Source organism: Pinus tabuliformis, chromosome 7, assembly GCF_031772625.1.
Source record: "Pinus tabuliformis cultivar Carrire ecotype Pingquan chromosome 7, CPIR1, whole genome shotgun sequence".
Classification (NCBI taxonomy): domain Eukaryota; kingdom Viridiplantae; phylum Streptophyta; class Pinopsida; order Pinales; family Pinaceae; genus Pinus; species Pinus tabuliformis.
In genome coordinates this window covers 1,842,607,074-1,842,624,220 of record NC_142293.1, presented here as the reverse complement: position 1 = coordinate 1,842,624,220, position 17,147 = coordinate 1,842,607,074, and the positions used below count along the sequence as shown (strand labels likewise).

Sequence of the window (17,147 nt, the reverse complement as noted above, 5' to 3'; positions counted from 1 at the left end):
TTTGTGACTCTTTCTCAAGCTCCTTTTGAGACTCCTCTTCTTGAAGCTCCTTTTGAGATTGCTCTTCTTCAAGCTCTAATGTTATATGAAATTTTAATTCCTTTCCTGGTTCGAATGTCGCATCTAATTCTTCTGCAGATTCCTTCGTGGTTAAATCGCTTTTCACTTTCAAATTTTCCTTCTTAACATAGTCAGCTACAGTTGAACTAATTATTTCTTGAATTACAAATTTCCTAACTCTGGATTTCCCAAGAGTCTTTAATAGAACGAATGGTGGAACCTCCTTTTTGTCTTCGAAAACCAGGAACAGGTCCTGCCTCACTAGCTAATGTCTTAAGAATATGATCAAATGTCTTCTGTGTATCTTTACCTGTCACATCTACTCTTACCTACACCCAAAAATCATAAAACATGGATCTTTCCATCTTCACGAGATTCAACCGTAATCTGCCTATCATTAATTATCACACCACTCTCCTTTGACTCTTCCAAACCTGTATCTGATGCAGTCACAGGACTTGCAGTGCATAAATTACCTTTCGCATAGGACCAAAGAGAAATCCTTCCTTGAAATTGTTTCCATGCATTATAAACATGTAAGGAGATATTTTTCTTGTAGGTACAATGAACACTGACAGGGTAATTAACTGCTACTCTACAAGCGGCTACCTGTGAAATACGTAGAGGCTGCAAGAAAACAAAAAGAGTTCAATGATTTTCTTCATAAGAACCGTATGTGCATATCAATGGAATTAGTTACTGCTGTTTTGGGGGACCATGGGCAGCGGCCTCTTCAAGATTATGCGGTGGTAACAGCTGTAACAGAACTAGGAGCAGGAAAACCACGGTTTATTTCAATAGCTGATATAATTTCATTCTGTCGAAAATGGTGGTTGCCAACAAATAGTGTCTGGTTATACTCGACAAGGAAATCTGTGACATCTTCTTTTTTTTTCGCTGCATATGATGCGCTTTGCGAAGAAGGAACTGCTACTCTACAAGCGGCTACCTGTGAAATACGTAGAGGCTTCGGAGAACAGGGCCCGTAAGCAGCCTTATATATAAATGTCTGCAAATAATACGACTTTTTCTCTTTGATTTCTTCAGCTGTGGACGAGCTATCATGTTGTCTCGGGCATGACAACAGATCCTGTCATGCACAAGGATGAAACCCGCTCGTGAATGAAGGCGCCAATGGTGGCTGTGTATTCGAAGCGACAGAAATGGTTGAAGCTGTGGACTACGCAGGTATCCTCAATGTTTTTCATGCTCTGCTTGTCGCAGTGAGGAGACAAGAAGAGGTCACTGCCGCCGCCCCTTTTGAGTCCGGCCTATAAGACCACTGTACTCAAACCTCCACATTCTTTTTCGCGCCGCTTTCAATCTTCTCCACCCACGCTGCGTAAGGCGCACCACTGTATTTTCTACCGCGATGCTCAAAGGGACTTTGGTATGGCTGAATCCTGTAAGAAGGAATTTATCCTTCTGCTTTCGATTCCAAAAGAAAGAATACACAGCAGCCGCGTTGAATGCGTGTAGGTGTCTGCGGTTAACGGTATGGGATGTGAGTAGGCAAATGATTCTGTTCATAGCATTCCTGCAGTCGAGTTACCCATGAATCCAACAACGCTGGTCGCACAGGTGGAACTGACTTTCATGGGTGACTTCACCTTAAAACCGAGAGCAGATGAAGCACATAGTCAAGTAAACGGTTCAAGTTCACTCTCTTGGAGAAATGGAGAAAGGCTTGAATGCTCAAATGCAAGCCTAATGAGCCAAATATTCAGCAATTGTAGAATAGATTGGGTTGTGTAGCAGGCAATAGATACTGAAGACGAGTTAGAAAAAGATGAACGGGAAATGCAAAACCTTCCAGGAATTGCAATCAATTCAAGTGCAGAATCATGGAGAGCGGTAAGTTTTGAAAACTATGTAGTAATGCCAAATCAGAAGAATTATGCTAAATGAGCGGAAGCGGAATTGCAAAATCCGATTGGTGCATTCAGGCAAACGTTACATGCATCTCTGGGCAGCGACAGAGGCAGAGAACGTTTCAGGGAGATGCGTATGGCATAAATGAATTGCAAAATCCGATTCTGTTTGGTGCATTCAGGCAAACGTTACACTGGGCAGCGACAGAGGTGGTGCAGTGCACCATCATTTCAGTTTTAATGCTCTGGTTCTGAATGATACCAGCTGCGTCCTCCACAATTCTTTGTCAGGCAGCGTTCAATAAATCATCAATGCTTGCACTGATACACTTTGCTGGAGTTGTATGGCCGTCCAAAATCGCTACACACTGATTCAAATGAGAAATTATTCAGAATGCAGGTAATGTCAGACGGAGGTCTGATAAATGGGATATGACAGACCCCACACACTAACACAAGCGTCCACGGTTCAAAAGTATGTCAGGTTTTAAGCAATAGCAGTTTCAAGGGAATATGGCAGACAGAATTCGAATTTAACTGATGGACATCATTCCGAGAATATGAAACGTTTATGATCAGAGAAGCGCAAGAATCATAAATAGAATATGTCAGGGCAGCACAGGTGTGGATAATCAATGGAGGCCAGCATTATTCAAGGCAGCTCAGTCCAGTTGCTAAACCGTGAGAAAACTACATCACACATCATGGCTCTGATACCATGTTAAACACACATGGAAACAATAGAATAGGAAAGATAAATCAGTGAGTTCAATTTTTATTAACAATAGATGTACATTTATAGTACAATAGGTGACTCTTGGGATTCAGATCCCAAGGTCTCTTGGACTGCTTTGTCCATTCAACTTCCACGCTAACCCTTTAGGATTAGGTGTCCAACATGGTCCTTTACATTTATTTAGAAACCTGTCCTCAAAGGTCTCCCTCATCCCAATGCCATGGTAGATTCCCTATATTAGCAAGTCTTTTACGTAAATAGACGCCTACATAGGTATCATATATAATCAAATCAGTGGTTAGCTCATATTCGCCAAAATAAACCAAAAAACATAAAGATTGAAATCGATTTTGAACCCGCCAATTGATATATATACATAACATAAAAAGAGCTGAGCTGGGTACATTGAGGAGTTCAATTCTAAGTGTATTTTACAACAAAAATAGTCTATTGGAGCTAGCATTCAGTGGAGGGTAAAAGTTTTTATTGCTTAATTAAGAACTAATTAACGTCAACTTAAGTGTGAAGTGGAAAAGGCCTAAAGAAGCTTGAGAAGAAGTAGAGTGTACATTTTGTAATGTTGGGCAGTGGAATGGGAAAAACATTGGAATGTAATTCAATCAAATACATAATATAAAGTTATGGGAATATGCTAGCATCCCTTTTTTGGCATTGTCTTTTCACTCAGGGGATTGTTGGAAAGTTGGGTCAGGTCATCAAGAAAGTGAGGGGATTGTTGGAAAGTTGGGCCATAATCAATTTGAACAAGAAAAAGTTTGAATTGTAAAAGACCAAAAACATGGAACTAATAGTGAGCTTAGGCTATTTTTAATCTTGTGGATGTTAAAATATCATTTCATTTCATTTCATATAAAAGCTGACAACTATATATATAAAAGTGTTATGTCTCATAGTTTGGTTTGACCTATAAGATAAAAACTATTCAAAATGAGCCATTTTTGCATAAAGTTCCATGTATAAATTTTAGCTCAAATTTAATTCTTTTAGAGGTCAGAATTTTAAGGTCTTCTCCTAGAAATAAGGAGTTTTGAAGTTTAAGGTGCTAAGACTCTAAGGGCATAGTTTCAATAGGTTATAAAAGTTGAGAGGGTATATAATAGAAAATTTTGAAAAACACTAAAATCTATAGGATATAGGATTTATGCTTTATATGGATTTTTGTTTAAGTCAAAGCAATTTTAAATTTATATTTATGAAATTTATATATTTTTTTAAGTTTTTATGATTTATAAAAATTAGATATGTCTCCAAGTAAACAAAGAACACATTGATTACTTCTTTTAATAAGAGGTCTTACCATCAACATTTAAGCTTATATTTAACAATAAGTTCAATGAATCTCTTAGGCCTATTAAATCTCTTAAATACATGATAATCACAAACTCTCTTTCTAACTTTGAGTTGTAAAAATGTCTCTCTAAAGCAATGGACAATGTTTAGGGATTCCTTGTCTTTATGCTTCTTCAATAAATTTTTATTTCACTAAGTTTACTATTTCCAAATGCTTTGACCTTATTTTTGAAGGTTTAGTTTTTAATATAATGTGTTCATTTAAATATATTTATGTTGCATTTTTCACATTTTCATGGGTCAATTTTGAGATTTAATGGACATTAATTATGCTTTAACTTAACTTAAATTAAATATATTAAAGAATAGATATTTGATCTGTTAAATACATACAAAATCATAAACTTAATTTTTAAAATTGTCTTTCCTTTATGATTAAAGGCTTCAAGCATTAACTTTGCAATTAAGTATTATATGAGAAACTTCATAATATAGCTAAGGGCCTTACCAATCATTTGCAAAAACTCTAAAGAAAAATCATTGTTTCTAATAAATTATTCAAAGATGAAATTTTTGTCACTTTTGATTTTCATTAAAATAAATATATCTCTATCCATTGGATGAACCCATAAAATCATATATTATCTATTGTATCATCACTTTAATTCAAGAGCTCCAAACTCAATAGATTTAACATCTTATCCTATGTCGGAGAAATATAACTCCTCGTTACAAGATAAATTTCCTAAAAAAAGTGATATATGCGAATGTCCATGTAATCATATGGTTAGATGGATAGAAAACTCAAAGAGTGGTCTTCTTAGATATTTGTATCTTATTCTCAAAATTCTTTAGGAGTCTTTTTACATTGTTAAGAATATGCCTACCTTCATGAGTATGTAACTTTCATATTTCATAATAGAGGGCCAAATGAGAATTTTCAAGAAAGCATTAAAGTTTTTTAGTGCATATGCAATTCTAAGCATATTTTTTTTCATGTTATGTTTTATTGGACAAAAACAATGCAACTAATCCACTTGTACATAAACAAATTTTTTTCCTCTTCATACACTAATTTGAAGAGAAACTTTAGTAGAGATTGAGGAAATGTGGGAGTTTGACTTGATGTTTAATTGGTTCCAAGTAAGTTTCTATAATTTATTGTTTTTATAATTCACAAATTTTTAAAATTATAGAATATAAATAAAAAGAATTTAAGTTTCCTCTATTTAAATATAGTGTAGTTAAATAACATTGAGCCTTAGGTGGAGGAATTCCAAACCCACCATAGCCACATGAAGATAGATCAAACCCAAACCCAAAACTAAAAATGTCAAATTTGAAATGGATGCAAAGTTGAGATCATTAAGAACCCTTGTACAAGATTTAAGAAATACCAAAGATCCGCCATAACTTTCACTAACTATGTCACTAGATACCATTGTTGGTTCTATTGAAAACACCCAAAGCTAATTAAAAAAAAAAAATTACTTAGAGACCTAAACATTTGTAAACAATATTTCATGACAGTGTTTACTCACCCTAGAATCATAACACAACCTCTAGTCACAAAGAAATGCATTTGCATGGACTGACACACCTATCAACCTTTTGTTGACAACTCGAGGCATAGGAGTTTCATGGTTCCTTGTAATAATAGGGAGGTCCCTTTGTATTTCATTAATAAATTATTAGTTGAGTTTACCTTAGGTCATCATATTAACTACTTTGACATTGGTGAATCCTAAGAGTGGGTCATGGATCCACACAAGATCAATGAAATTCTAGTTGCTACCCAATGTTAGGTCCTCATCCTCTTAGGTGGAGGCCTAACCCCCTACTCAACATCCTCCCATATAATAAAACATTAGCTAGACTTAGTTGTCAATTTCCACCTTGACCTATAACCTAGTGAAACATAGCACATTTAGAACATTATATTGCCATGAGGGATATTTAGGTATTGTTAGGGGAGGGATTAGGACTTTAGGCCCTACAATAAATTATGTCTAATAGATACCGTATTGACCCACTATGAATTCCCATCTTACTTCATGTGACCCTCATAGATTCTTGAGTTGCAGATAGACTTGCTATGGGTAGATAAAGGCTACTAGACATGACAATTTCATTGATGAGGTTAGTATCTTGATCTTTATATTATTCATTGAGAGAGAGAGAGAGGGGGCGGGGGGGAGAGCATGGCATTTTTATCCATGTCTAGTTATATCATGTGTGTGGTTTCTCAACACTTGCATATGCACTAATGTCAATTTCCACCATTATTGTTGAAGTAACAAAAACCTAATTGTTTGATGTACCACACATGCAGGTATGGTGTATGAAACAAGCTTCCGTATACAAAAATATATGCATGAAATTTATGGATATGTAGGAACTTTAGTGTTTTTTGGGTACACATTCAAGGCTATGGTAATTTGCTAAAATATTACATGCATATGAATGATTTAAGAAATAATAAGAAAGGCCCCAAAACAAGTAAGTAGTGGATAAGAGTGCATAACACTTTCCTAGTATTAGAGGATGATATTAACTTATTAAGGGTGATGGAATCATATTTATCTTTAAAATTTCCAAAAGGTTCTAAATGTTTCATGAAATAAATAGTAATGCAGGTCATGGTATTCTAATTGAAATGTATTAAATTACCATTCATGTTAGATTAAATTGTTGAGAATTGATTAGCATATGTCCCTTAGCAATTTATACTACTTGGATAGTGTAAATTGAGACTATGAAATTTATATTTAAATACACTTATATTGTATTTGTGCTATACGCTAGGTTATGCCACCTTGTCTTACACTCACAAAGCATAAATTTCGGTTTTGAGTTTTCATACCCATACTTTGCCATCATGCGATCGACGCGTATGATACGCTTGCCATAATAATTGATTACTCCTCCAAACAAATACAAACACATCCATCCAATATTCTATTTTATGTTCCTACAGATAATGACTCATCACACTTCCCCATTCAAAAACTGAAACGATAATGACTTCACCCGCTGCTCAATAAATAAAATCCGTCGTCAAACAGTACAGGCTTACGATAGGTTTAGGGTTAGGGTTACTACATGACGATCTGTGTAAAAACAGGGCGGGCCTTTACATTTATTTCAAAACCTGTCCTCACAGCTCTCCAGCATCTCAATGCCATCCATGGCAGATTCCCCATATTAGCAAGTCTTTTACTTAAATAGACGTCTACATAGGTATCATATATAATCAAATCAGTGGTTAGGTTATATTTGTCAAAATAAACCAAAAGACAAAAAGATGAAAAAGATTTTGAAGCTGCCAACTCATATATAGTTAAACTAGCATTTGCACCAGAAGCTGCAAAGGAAAGGCTGTAAGTATTTCCAATGACATTTGCATATTTGTTAGGATTTTACACAAGTTTGTGCCAAAGCAGTTTCCAAGGCTTATGACAACCGTTTTGTATCTTACTAATACACTTGGATTTCAATTCATAAAAATCTAACTTCTTGATTTGAGATAATCATCAGAACTTAGTTGGTTTGCATGAAATCTAGTCTTCTACCAAATACAGATATTGGTAGATAAGAGGGCATATGACCTATCCTTGTTAATGGGAGGATACTCAAATATACAGCCATGTCCGTTGTGACCCTTATGGATCTTTCTTTTGTTTTCCTCTGTGTATATTGTCTTCAGCAAATACAGATATTGGTAGATAAGAGGGCATATGACCTATCCTTGTTAATGGTAAGATACTCAAATATACAGCCATGTCCGTTGTGACCCTTATGAATCTTTCTTTTGTTTTATTCTGTGTATATAGTCTTCAGAAAACACAGATATTGGTAGATAAGAGGGCATATGACCTATCCTTGTTAATGGGAGGATACTCAAATATTCAGCGATGTCCATTGTGACCCTTATGGATCTTTCTTTTGATTTCTTCTGTGTATATAATCGACACTCTCATGGAGCATGAGCATTTTGAATTGTATTGAGTAAACATTTTAAGGTGCACTTATTTCAAGACCTGGGAGATGATGGGGAGTTTTGAACTCAATACGGTCATCATTAGGCCCTCTCTACATGTTCTCCTCTATGACAACTTTTTCAATCAATTGAAACCAAGCAAAATAGATTGCAAGCCAGAAGCATCTTTAATCCTATCTTGTAGTCTGAAATACGTTATAGAATGTGTTCCCCTTTGCCATTCATTTATCTCAATATTTAAATTACACATCATGATTTATCAAATTGAAAATCATGCTGAACAATGCAAGCTATAAAATTCATCCCATTCATATGTAGTACATAACAAAACAAAATCACCTCTGGAAGCAAGATAATTACAACTTGATGCCACATCATATTCTTCAAGACCTATTTTTCGTGTACAGGAAGTGGATCATTAATCCAAATAATTAAACCCTGCCTGAGGCACCTTACTAAACATATATCATATCTATAGTGGGCACACTGCGCCAACGTCCAACTTCTGACTATGGGACATCTTATTGTATCACATTCAAACATTACTTCTTTGTCTGGATTACAATAATATATACCCATGATATGTATCTCTATACTGCAGAATCCAGATAAAGGTGTCGATCAAGATATACCGTGGTGTTTGGAGCTTTGTGAGACTCTAGAAAACTTGGGCCCTTGCTCTGTTTTGGTTGTTATCTCAGAAGTCATGTTTCCCACATATCGACAAATAGAAATTAGACAAAAGTTGATAACAAGCATTGAGGACCAGAGCATGCTCTTCATCTGAATTTATGGATAACTAGTACCTGTATTCTTTCAGATGTTGCCTTAGACCAATTTTTCGCTGGGTGCCCTCCTCTGCATCCTGGCGAGTTACTTGTGATTCAACTATCGCAGTGTCCAGTGAAGGCTACCTGATTAACCAAAGGTAAGACGAATATCAAAGTCATCCATATGAGAAGCAAATTTTAGGAAACAAAAAGGCCCTTCCGTAATCATTGAAGGACTACAAAATATCTACCATCAATGAAAGACAGGGCAAGTTTTTGCAATTCAACCAAATACCCACAAATCTCAGTTTCAGGACCGTTATTCTCAAACGGAAGGTCCGTTTAGGGACCATGTAAAGAGAAGGTAGTTTAAAAGTTTACGAGAAAGCTATATTGGTATCTTTAATCTCCCTTGATGATCTTCGGGTCTTTTATGAATGAGTCTGATCTGTGAGATCCTCTGCCAGAAAGTGTGCTTGAGCCTTTACTGGAACTAATGCCATGATCTGATGTTTCTCTGCTAGTAGAGATGCCATTGTATAACCTTCTGAGTTTGTTGGTCTCTTTTAACCCTTTGGATGGAGGTTTCATGGAATTATTTTTGGGTGGCTGATTCTTTAAAGACTTGATCTTTCTGGGGTTGCATTTGGTTCGAGTTCCACCACTTTCCTCTTGATTTGATCTCTCACATAAATATGACTTTGAGCTTCTGTAGACAGCAACAAAATCTTCAAAACTCCATAACTATTAATAATAGTTTAGAGAGGCCTTTGTAGCCTTCTCATTGCTTCGTTTAAGCCATTTGATAGTAGCTTCATTTGTGATTCTGCAAATCACCTAAATTTAATGAGTCGCTCAATGTTTATTAATTTTCCTAGAAAGGCATTTGGAACCTAAACAAAGTAATATATGTGATTTTGGAAGCTTTATGGTTGGCAAACCAAATTGGCCAATTGGACTTCCTACTTCTACTAATTTTTTCAGCTAGAATACATGCCCGATAATCCACGCTTTGTTTATCCCTCAGCATCTGCAACTACTGTTGGTTATAGAACGATGGTCTGAGTATTATGAAATATATGAGAAAATAAATTGCACTGAATAATGAATTTGGTTTTACAGGGCAATTAAATACTCATTCTATCCATAATAAAATGGGCCTCAGTTAAAATCTTAGCAAATGACTCATACAGAGGACTCTGAGTCCTCATCACAGCCCACCTCTCCATGAAATCCATGGACTATTCACAGTTTCGCATAAGAAAAACCCCTGCATTGTTTCCCAACTAACTCCTTTTCTTATAAACATTTTGCTCCCATCCATGGACTATTAAATTGTAGTCCTTGTACTTGTCCAATGGGAGCTCAAATTCCATGTCCGTGATCACAGCATCTGAGTCCATCCGCCATATCCACTCAGCTTCAGGGTGAGCCACCATGGCTGCCCTAATCAAAGGAATTTTGGCCCAGAACGTGAACATTTTTTGATTAAGGAGGATTTGATTTTACAGGGCGATTAAATAATCATTCTATCCATGATAAATTGGGCCTCTCTCTAGTATCTTTATGGAGTTATTTATGCTAAATAGTAGCTAAAATCTAATCTAGAATGAATAGATGCCATCGTTTACTACTACAGAGAGAAATTTTATGAATCAAAATGAATTGGACTATAAATCTATTAATCGAATTGAATTGGACTAACAGCTACAGATTGATGCTGAGGCCTCCGAAATCCGTAAATCCTGACCACCTGATCATCAGCAAAATCCAGAGATCTCTCCATACCATTCCAACAATCTTATGCCTTGTATATGGGGTTATGGTTCCCACTACAGGGTTGACACCTAGTGAAGTGAGTCACAAATGGCCTCCTCTCTAAAAGCCCAGCCCAAATTTCCTTCAAATAATTCTCTTGCTTCTTTGCATACAGTCTGGCACTTTTCTCAGCATATCTGCGCCTCAGCTCTGTATGTTTGGCATCCATGGCATCATATATCTTACATTCTCAAAATTCCCAACAATGTCCAACCAATAAAACTGAAAAAAATAGTCATTCTCAATATAAATCATGCTAGTCTATTTCTTCTTCTCTTTGATCATAAGATAAATGCTGGTCATCTCTTCTTCTCTTTGATCATAAGATAAATACGTGCAAACTAGTTATCAGATTTATTTAGAGCTCTTTCAGGTAGCACATTAGTTAAAATCTTAGCAAAGGACTCATACAGAGGACTCTGAGGTCCCATCACAGCCCACCTCTCAATGAAATCCATGGACCATTCACAGTTTCACATAATAAAAACCCCTGCATTGATATCCAACCAACTCCTTTTCTTATAAACATTTTGCTCCCATCCATGGACTATTAAATTGTAGTCCTTGTACTTGTCCAATGGGTGCTCAAATTCCATGTCTGTGATCACAGCATGCTAAAAAGTAGCTAAAATCTAATCTAAAATGAATAGATGCCATAGTTTACTACTACAGAGAGGAATTTTATGAATCGAAATGAATTGGACTATAAATCTATTAATCGAATTGAATCGGACTAACAGCTACAAATTGATGTTGAGGCCTCCGAAATCCATAAATCCTGAGCACCTTGTCAACTGCAAAATCTAGAGACCTCTGCATACCATTCCAACAATCTTCTGCCTTGTATATGGGGTTATAGTTCCCACTATAGGGCTGACACCTAGTGAAGTGAGCCACAAATGGCCTCCTCTCTAAAATCCCAGCCCAAATTTCCTTCAAATAACGCACTCGCTTCTCTGCATACAGTCTGGCACTTTTCTCAGCATATCTACGCCTCAGCTCTAGATGTTTGGCATCCATGGCATCATATATCTTACATTCTCGAAATTCCCAACAATGTCCAACCAATAAAACTGAAAAAAATAGTGATTCTCAATATAAATCATGCTGGTCCATTTCTTCTTCTCTTTGATCATAGGATAAATGCTGGTCCATTTTTCTTCTCTTTGATCATAAGATAAATAAGTGCAGACCTGTCATCAGATTTAGTTAGAGCTCTGTCAGGCAGCACATCAGTTAAAATCTTAGCAAAGGACTCATACAGAGGACTCTGAGGCCCCATCACAGCCCACCTCTCCATGAAATCCATGGACCATTCACAGTTTCGCATAAGAAAAACCCCTGAATTGATATCCAACCAGCTCCTTTTCTTATAAACATTTTGCTCCCATCCATGGACTATTAAATTGTAGTCCTTGTACTTGTCCAGTGGGTGCTCAAATTCCATGTCTGTGATCACAGTATCGGAGTCCATCCACCATATCCACTCAGCTTCAGGGTGAGCCACCATGGCTGCCCTAATCAAAGGAATTTTGGCCCAGAACGTGAACATTTTCTCTTTAACGAGGATTTGGTTTTACAGGGCGATTAAATACTCATTCTATCCATAATAAAATGGGCCTCTCTCTAGTATCTTTATGGAGTTATTTATGCTAAAAAGTAGCTAAAATCTAATCTAAAATGCACCCTGGAGAGTTACTTGTGATTTAACTGTCGCAGTGTCTAGTGAAGGCTACCTGATTAACCAAAGGTAAAACGATTATCAAAGTCATCCATATGAGAAGCAAATTTTAGGAAACAAAAAGGCCCTTCCGTAATCATTGAAGGACTACAAAATATCTACCATCAATGAAAAACAGGGCAAGTTTTTGCAATTCAACCAAATGCCCACAAATCTCAGTTTCAGGACCGTTATTCTCAAACGGAAGGTCCTTTTAGGGACCATGTAAAGAGAAGGCAGTGTAAAAGTTTACGAGAAAGCTATATTGGTATCTTTCATCTCCCTTGATGATCTTCGGGTCTTCTCTGAATGAGTCTGATCTGTGAGATCCTCTGCCAGAAAGTGTGCTTGAGCCTTTACTGGAACTAATGCCATGATCTGATGTTTCTCTGCTAGTAGAGATGCCATTGTATAACCTTCTAAGTTTGCTGGTCTCTTTTAACCCTTTGGATGGAGGTTTCATGGAATTATTTTTGGGTTGTTGCTTCTCTAAAGACTTGATCTTTCTGGGGTTGCATTTGGTTCGAGTTCCACCACTTTCCTCTTGATTTGATCTCTCACATAAATATGACTTTGAGCTTCTGTAGACAGCAACAAAATCTTCAAAACTCCATAACTATTAATAATAGTTTAGAGAGGCCTTTGTAGCCTTCTCATTGCTTCGTTTAAGCCATTTGATAGTAGCTTCATTTGTGCTTCTGCAAATCACCTAAATTTAATGACTCGCTCAATGTTTATTAATTTTCCTGGAAAGGTATTTGGAACCTAAACAAAGTAATACATGTGATTTTGGAAGCTTTATGGTTGGCAAACCAAATTGGCCAATTGGACTTCCTACTTCTATTAATTTTTTCAGCTAGAATACATGCCCGATAATCCACGCTTTGTTTATCCCTCAGCATCTGCAACTACTATTGGTTACAGAACAACGGTCTGAGTATTATGAAATATATGAGAAAATAAATTGCACTGAATAATGAATTTGGTTTTACAGGGCGATTAAATACTCATTCTATCCATAACAAAATGGGCCTCATTTAAAATCTTAGCAAATGACTCATACAGAGGACTCTGAGTCCACATCACAGCCCACCTCTCCATGAAATCCATGGACCATTCACAGTTTCGCACAAGAAAAACCCCTGCATTGATTCCCAACTAACTCCTTTTCTTATAAACATTTTGCTCCCATCCATGGACTATTAAATTGTAATCCTTGTACTTGTCCAATGGGTGCTCAAATTCCATGTCCATGATCACAGCATCTGAGTCCATCCGCCATATCCACTCAGCTTCAGGGTGAGCCACCATGGCTTCCCTAATCAAAGGAATTTTGGCCCAGAACGTGAACATTTTTTTATTAAGGAGGATTTGGTTTTACAGGGTGATTAAATACTCATTCTATCCATGATAAACTGGGCCTCTCTCTAGTATCTTTATGGAGTTATTTATGCTAAATAGTAGCTAAAATCTAATCTAAAATGAATAGATGCCATCATTTACTACTACAGAGAGAAATTTTATGAATCGAAATGGATTGGACTATAAATCTATTAATCGAATTGAATTGGACTAACAGCTACAAATTGATGCTGAGGCCTCCGAAATACATAAATCCTGACCACCTGATCATCTGCAAAATCCAGAGATCTCTCCACACCATTCCAACAATCTTATGCCTTATATATGGGGTTATGGTTCCCATTGCAAGGTTGACACCCAGTGAAGTGAGTCACAAATGGCCTCCTCTCTAAAAGCCCAGCCCAAATTTCCTTCAAATAATGCTCTCGCTTCTCTGCATACAGTCTGGCACTTTTCTCAGCATATTTGCGCCTCAGCTCTGTATGTTTGGCATCCATGGCATGATATATCTTACATTCTAAAAAATCCCAACAATGTCCAACCAATAAAACTGAAAAAAATAGTCATTCTCAATATAAATCATGCTGGTCCATTTCTTCTTCTCTTTGATCATAAGATAAATGCTGGTCATTTCTTCTTCTCTTTGATCATAAGATAAATAAGTGCAGACTAGTCATCAGATTTAGTTAAAGCTCCGTCAGGCAGCACATCAATTAAAATCTTAGCAAAGGACTCATACAAAGGACTCTGAGGTCCCATCACAGCCCACCTCTCCATGAAATCCATGGACCATTCACAGTTTGGCATAATAAAAACCCCTGCATTGATATCCAACCAGCTCCTTTTCTTATAAACATTTTGCTCCCATCCTTGGACTATTAAATTGTAGTCCTTGTACTTGTCCAATGGGTGCTCAAATTCCATGTCTGTGATCACAACATGCTAAAAAGTAGCTAATGGGTGCTCAAATAACGCACTCGCTTCTCTGCATACAGTCTGGCACTTTTCTCAGCATATCTATGCCTCAGCTCTAGATGTTTGGCATCCATGGCATCATATATCTTACATTCTCGAAATTCCCAACAATGTCCAACCAATAAAAGAGAAAAAAATAGTCATTCTCAATATAAATCATGCTGGTCCATTTCTTCTTCTCTTTGATCATAAGATAAATGCTGGTCCATTTCTTCTTCTCTTTGATCATAAGATAAATAAGTGCAGACCTGTCATCAGATTTAGTTAGAGCTTTGTCAGGCAGCAGATCAGTTAAAATCTTAGCAAAGGACTCATACAGAGGACTCTGAGGCCCCATCACAGCCCACCTCTCCATGAAATCCATGGACCATTCACAGTTTCGCATAAGAAAAACCCCTGCATTGATATCCAACCAGCTCATTTTCTTGTAAACATTTTGCTCCCATCCATGGACTATTAAATTGTAGTCCTTGTACTTGTCCAATGGGTGCTCAAATTTCATGTCTGTGATCACAGCATCGGAGTCCATCCACCATATCCACTCAGCTTCAGGGTGAGCCACCATGGCTGCCCTAATCAAGGGAATTTTGGCCCAGAACGTGAACATTTTCTGATTAATGAGGATTTGGTTTTGCAGGGCGATTAAATACTCATTCTATCCATAATAAAATGGGTCTCTCTCTAGTATCTTTATGGAGTTATTTATGCTAAAAAGTAGCTAAAATCTATTCTAAAATGAATAGATGCCATAGTTTACTACTAGAGAGAGGAATTTTATGAATCGAAATGAATTGGACTATAAATCTATTAATCGAATTGAATCGGACTGCAAACCCTTACCATTCCAACAATATTCTGCCTTGCATATGGGGTTATGGTTCCCACTGTAGGGCTGACACCCAGTGAAGTGAGTTAGAAATGGCCTCCTCTCTAAAAGCCCAGCCCAAATTTCCTTCAAATAATTCTCTCGCTTCTCTGCATACATATTACAGTCTGGCACTTTTCTCAGCATATCTACGCCTCAGCTCTGGATGTTTGGCATGCATGGCATCATATATCTTACTTACATTCTCAAAATTCCCAACAATGTCCAACCAATAATACTGAAAAAAATAGCCAGTCTCAATATAAATCATGCTGGTCCATTTCTTTTTCTCTTTGATCATAAGATAAATAAGTGCAGACTAGCCATCAGATTCAGTGAGAGCTCTCTCAGGCAGCACATTAGTTAAAATCTTAGCAAAGGACTCATACAGAGGACTCTGATCACAGCCCACCTCTCCATGAAATCCATGGACCATTCACAGTTTCGCTTAAGAAAAACCCCTGCATTGATTCCCAACTAGCTCCTCTTCTTATAAACATTTTTCTCCCATCCATGGACTATTAAATTGTAGTCCTTGTACTTGTCCAATGGGTGCACAAATTCCATGTCTCTGCTCACAACATTTGAGTCCATCCACCATATCCACTCAGCTTCAGGGTGAGCCACCATGGCTGCCCTAATCAAAGGAATTTTGGCCCAGAAAGTGAACATTTTCTGATTAAGGAGATTGTGTTGTAAAACATGTCCAAGCCATGGATTCTGTAGTAATCCTGCTTTTTCTTGAATCACCTCAGAAGCAGATGATCCCCAATTGGGTTCTTGCAGGGATAAGGCTGTGAGCCTGTCAATACCAAGATACGAGGCCTGTATAGTTCTTTATATGAGGACGGGTCTGCAACCATTTTTGTCTCTTGAGGTCCCAGTTTTTTACTGTGCTCCCCACAGTGTAACTAAAGTCAAAATCAGCATAGAAATTATCAGAACTTTCCTCCCACTCATCCATTGACGAATACAAGGATTCCTATTCATTCTCATTTATTTCATGTTCATTGCTCTGAAACACCGCGCAAAAACTACTCCGGTGGCTCACCAAAATAAGAGAACCTAGGTCGCACTGTTGAAGGGAGGAGCGAAACAGAGGGAACTTGACCGATACAAGGATTCCTGTTCATTCTCATTTATTTCATGTTCATTGCTCTGAAACACCGTGCAAAAACTACTCCGGTGGCTCAGCAATTTGCCTTTGTTTGAGGTTGTGCACAAAGTGTTTGACGAAATACCTATACTATAATTTGGGCTAAGGCACTGCAATGCATCAAATATCGCTTTTCCCGTTTGAAATCACCACTGTACACAACAGAATTTTGTGTTGCATCTGCCGCGCATACATTTCTATAATACCCAATCCCAGATGGGTAAACAATTACCTATTTTCACAAAAGAAAAAACAGGCTATCTTTCATTATAATAAGAAAAAATAGTTACAATATTCACCCTTCTGAAATCCAAAATGACACAGTACTACAACTGCTGCTCTATGGATAGAGCTCTAATCTGCTTAAGGCTGGGCTTACATGATAAATTTGGGTTTACATTAGCAAAATCTCAATTTTGATAAAAGAAAGACAGAATTACAAAACCTCTCAACTCAATAAAAAACCCGATGAACATCTTTCCTTGTTTATTTCAGCGATGATG

The 17,147-nt window shown here is 37.1% G+C and overlaps 1 long non-coding RNA gene and 2 pseudogenes across 1 annotated transcript; all 3 read right to left on the bottom strand.

The window, feature by feature from the left end:
- Positions 1-452: 452 nt before the first annotated feature.
- Positions 453-1,056, bottom strand: LOC149255792 (uncharacterized). Its single transcript, XR_016266415.1, has 2 exons — positions 1,010-1,056; positions 453-669 (listed from the first exon to the last, which is right to left on the bottom strand). It is a non-coding gene; the product is annotated as an uncharacterized LOC149255792 (long non-coding RNA).
- A 7,842-nt stretch (positions 1,057-8,898) lies between these two features.
- LOC149255791 (galactomannan galactosyltransferase 1-like) lies at positions 8,899-15,252 on the bottom strand (annotated as a pseudogene).
- Positions 15,253-15,419: 167 nt separating this feature from the next.
- Positions 15,420-16,452, bottom strand: LOC149255790 (galactomannan galactosyltransferase 1 pseudogene; annotated as a pseudogene).
- Positions 16,453-17,147: the final 695 nt, after the last annotated feature.